Genomic DNA, 4,752 nt, shown 5'->3' on the forward strand with positions numbered 1-4,752 from the left:
TGTCAAGTACTTTATTCAGTAATATAGCTTTGCTTAGTTCAAGTCCTGTCTTGCTCTTGTATATCATTAGTGAGCCTAGGTGATTGTCCTTTGGCATTTGCATCATTATTATCTTAGTGTTTAGTTCATTCATCGTTAGTACTTGTCCTACCATCTGGTTAGGGTGTTTCAATCTCATTTCACTGGAGCTTGGATCGAAATAGCGAGTTTATAGATTAAGCGTGGTGCTTAGGCTATATCTTACTTGCAAGTACGCCCCTCGTACTAAGGACACTCTCACTATCATTAAGTTACTTTTGTTGCATTAAGATTACATACTCTACTTCTTACACTCAGCTACACTACACTTCTAGTTACCTCTGTCTGCGTGATCAACAAATATTTTTATCTTTTTCAGTCCATCATCCATACTACCCTTAGTACCCCCATGTTGCTAAACCCACCTGCCTTGTCTACCTAGCCACAATTCCTGACACACCAAACCACCTTCCTTTGGGAAAATATAAATTCAGCACTCGGTACTCACCGAGTGAAGTGCTACACAATAGTTCTGTGTGCTTGCAGAATCCCCTTTCCTATATACACACTTATGAACCATCATCAACGGGCATTTCTAGCACCGTTGCTAGGATATACTCCTAGTAGTGATGTTAAGAAATGCCAACAAGGATTTTTGGCACCGTTGCCGGGGCCGGCAACTAGTGCGTGTTACCAATCTGTCGTTAGGTTCTGCTAGCTAGTTATTCGTCTTAGCAACTCTTCTTTTCCTTTTTTATTTTCTTTTTAGTTACCTTCTTTTCTTCCTAGCACGATCATGGCCAATAGGACCATCCATGAGTTTTCTACCCCTTCGTCTGCTAATGTAGCCACTGGCCCCGACGTCATTAATGTGGACACTTACTTTTAGCTTAAGCCCGCATTGATCATGATGGTGCAAGTTAGTCCTTTTTGTGGTAAAGCCACGAAGATGCTAATGCGCATCTCCAACATTTCTTGGAGATTTGTAGCACCTTTACCATTAAGGGAGTGACCTAAGAGGCCATACGTCCTCGTCTTTTCCCCTTTTCTTTGTTGGGAAAAGCAAAACAATAGTTCTACTCGAATCGCAATGCTGTAGATACATGGGAAAAGTGTTCCAACGCTTTCCTTGTTAAGTCTTCCCGATGGGTAAGACCAATGCTCTTCGCAATAAAATCTCTAGCTTTCAATAGCAAGCTGATGAGTCAATTCCTAAAGCCTAGGAATGAATGCAAGAGTATGTCGCTGCAAGCCCACACCATGGTATAGAAGACTGGCTTTTGATCTAGAACTTCTACCATGGCTTAGTCCCATTGGATAGGAGCCATTTAGATGCTACCGCTGGAGGAGCCTTCTTTTCGCTTAATGTCACAGATGCCAAGGCATTGATCAACAAGCATTTCAAGCGTCATTGATTGGATATACTCCTAGTAGTGACATTAAGAAATGCCAATACCCAACTCCACGAAGTCAACCCCACCGACGTGGCACTAGAGAAGGGAGGAAGGGGGTGGCAGCATCGTCCTAAATGTAGAACTAGTTTTTGTGCTAGCCAATGTTCAAAGTCCTAAGCGGTAGGCATGGATAATTGCGAGAGACCCCATGGCGCACCTAGAGGTTTATCCCGCCCATAGGAGCAAGCACACCACCGTTAGAACCATGCACCTTGCGGGTCTTCACATCAAAAATCCTCTGGAATAGGACCTTTGTTGGGTGTTATCCCTAGGAAGTCCTCACACACGACGACTGAAGGCCTACCAGTTGCGACACCACATTGGGAGGAAGGTGCTACATCTAGACACCAGTACTCTCAAAGTAAGCCATGGAGGAAGTCAGACACTGGAATCAGTGAACCCACTGCTTGTGGAAATCGGTGATCGACATCACCTCCCCGGGTTGCGGAAGGGGGATCACCTCGCTGGCATAAGCCCTCCATCTAGCAACCTCCTTTGGCAGAAGGATTCTCCCTCACCACGAGATGCTAGCAACTTTGCCTTTGTCACCATTGAAGGTACCCATTCTCCAATCTTGCGATGCAGGCAGAAGATGGGGCTATGGCAGGCAGAGCAGATGGTGACAACGGTGACATGCACGATCTAGAGGTGACCCTTGCGAACTCACCTGCTTTTTTCCTTCTAACTCTCCTTCATAATGCAGGAATGGTGATAGAAGGCGAGAATGAGGTAAGGGGTCAGCTCGGGTAGAGGGAACTACTTATTTGGCAGTGATTAGGGAAGCAAACCGTGTCCTTGCGGAGTCTGCCCTAGTGCAGGCCCCACAAGCCCTCAGGAAATGAGTCGACACTCCATAACACGTAGAGGCGCCATTGAGGCGCAAAGAATCTGGGGAGGTCGACGGCCACTAGGATTGGTACGCACAGTGGCCCTCAGTCATTGTGACCATGAGGCGCGTTACGCATTCGCACATGAGTGGGTGCCGGTAAGCCATGACCATGGCCGAGGAGGCCCAAAAGCCCCTAGGCCCATGTGCAAGGTAACCAACCGTGACTATGACCCTGTGTTGTGCTTATGAAACCCACTACTGAGCCGATCCATAAAAGGGCTCGAGGCCACGAAGGGATAGAAACAAAGTGAGATGTGCCCTATGGCTCTAATCGGTGGTGCAGAGCCACATGACCATCCCTCTCTGTGTTTGAGTCGTCCGCTTTCAAGTCACCCTAGGTTGACCCCTTCTAGGGGCTAGGGGAAGGCATCTTGCCCTCTGACCGCTGCGGAGGCGGTTAGGGTCCAACGGGTTTGACGGCAGACGATTTATGTGATGTCTCTCGACGAGGCACAACTGAACTCCACGTCGATTAGGGAGGATATCGGGTCCTGCTCGAATTACCCATCGACCTCGATGAGGCACACTGCTCCGACCGCAGTGGTTACGGTGGACATGCCTTTCCTCGCGTGGGGCGAAAATCCAACTTGCCCGTAACAAGGCATCATGACCCCTCAGGTCTAGAAGGGCATCAAGGGAAAGAAGGAGATGGGCGCCAACTGACCTTGCAGTTAGGTCGAGGCCCAGCCTTGATCATCTCCTCCCTGAGCCCTGATTCACAACCCTCGACTGGATAGCAACGCATCCCACGAGGGTCACAATCCTAGCAGTGCTGGGCTCAAGACAATGCCCCCCGGTCAGGGGAGGCATCTCAGAAAACCCTAGCACCAGTTAGGAAGCACAATTCAAATCACATGAAAACAAGAAATAATCCCTGGGCCAATACTCAGGAAATATAACTCGAATCCGACCAATTCAACCGAGCACCACGGCACTCCACAAACGGGTATGGCCTAGCACCATTCAAAGAACCTCTTGAACCTCCTCCTAACTTCACAGCTCCTGGAGCAAAGGACATAGGGGAGATAATGGCAGTAGCGCCGTCATCTCACAAGCATAGGGACAATATGGTGGAACTATCCATAGCAAGGACCACCTTGCACAGCTGAGTCAAGGGCCCTGAGAGGGCAGGGAAGTCCCAAAGCTATGGTTTTGATAGCCATGCCACCCCATCCTACCCTGCTCACAAAAGTTACTCTAGCACCAGTTGTTGGAAGGAGCAACTGCCGGCTTACGGCCACCACGAATGGCCCTCGACAAGATGCATAAGGGAAATGGCACGACCCTCCTTGCTCTTCTCTCTTTTCTCCTCACTCAATAAAAAACAATCCGTAGACGTAGTTAGGGACAGCTCAAATGGTAGGTAGGCCTTCATTTATAGGCCCAAGGGTAGACTTAGCGGCTTCAGACTCCCGCACTGCGTGGCAAGCCACAAGAGGTCACAACCAATGTCAGATGCCCATGTAAGGTCAGGGAAATCGAGGCCCTCCCAAAGGCAAGGCGGGTACAACATCGACAAGACCACTCAGCCCCGCCTAGTTCACGAACCCCGACACACAGCACACTAACATAGTAGGGCTCAGCAGTCGCGTACCGCATCATTAGGGCATCCTGATGAGGCAGAACATAATAGCCACCTACTGCATTAAATGCACCAACCTACAAGGGGTCGAGCGGTGAAGCTCAAGCAAGCCATGACGACGAACCCATGCTCAAGGTACATACATCTCAGCGCTTTCATGATCACTTCATGGATCACAAAAACTGCTTGGGGGCTACTGTCGAGGTTGTGATCCATGGGTGTCTCAAGACATTGATTAGATAGAGGGCCAAATGGCCCGCGGAACGTCAGCTGGCAAAGGCCCAAATGATCGAGGCCTAGCTATGCCAAGCAGACTAGGCCAGATGTTAAGGCCAAGGTCGGCCATGACCTCTCCACTTGGCCTTAGCCTGACAACGCACCAAGGTCGGCCATGACCTCCCCACCATCCCGACCCCTAAGGAGGAATGAGGGGAGGTCGCGCCTAGCCAAGCATGCCTACTATGATAGGAATAAGCACGTTGCATTGACCCATAAGGACCGAGGGGACAACGGTCACCTCGATCTGGTCAGACTGCCATCCCTCTCCTCGGCCAAGGTCCACGCGCGGAGAAGGCGACGACGGACGAGGCCCTCCATGCGCTGGAAGGTAATGTCAGAGCGGCACCATGGATCCATTGGAAGATGGGGGCAAGTGGATGCGAGCTCGACGGCGGTGGGAACGTAGATGTTGGAGGCCTAGGCGAATGGTGGCGGCGGTTGCAGATGTGAAGGCAAGGTATGAAACCTGAGGGGTGAACCCTTTGGTTTTATAGGGGCAATGAGCATGAGGAAACTAGCCGCCCGCCTAG

At 50.1% G+C, this 4,752-nt stretch overlaps 1 non-coding gene across 1 annotated transcript; it reads right to left on the reverse strand.

The window, feature by feature from the left end:
* Positions 1-1,178: 1,178 nt before the first annotated feature.
* Positions 1,179-1,285, reverse strand: LOC136484535 (small nucleolar RNA R71). Its single transcript, XR_010766057.1, has one exon. It is a non-coding gene; the product is annotated as a small nucleolar RNA R71 (small nucleolar RNA).
* Positions 1,286-4,752: the final 3,467 nt, after the last annotated feature.

Source organism: Miscanthus floridulus, chromosome 9, assembly GCF_019320115.1.
Source record: "Miscanthus floridulus cultivar M001 chromosome 9, ASM1932011v1, whole genome shotgun sequence".
Classification (NCBI taxonomy): domain Eukaryota; kingdom Viridiplantae; phylum Streptophyta; class Magnoliopsida; order Poales; family Poaceae; genus Miscanthus; species Miscanthus floridulus.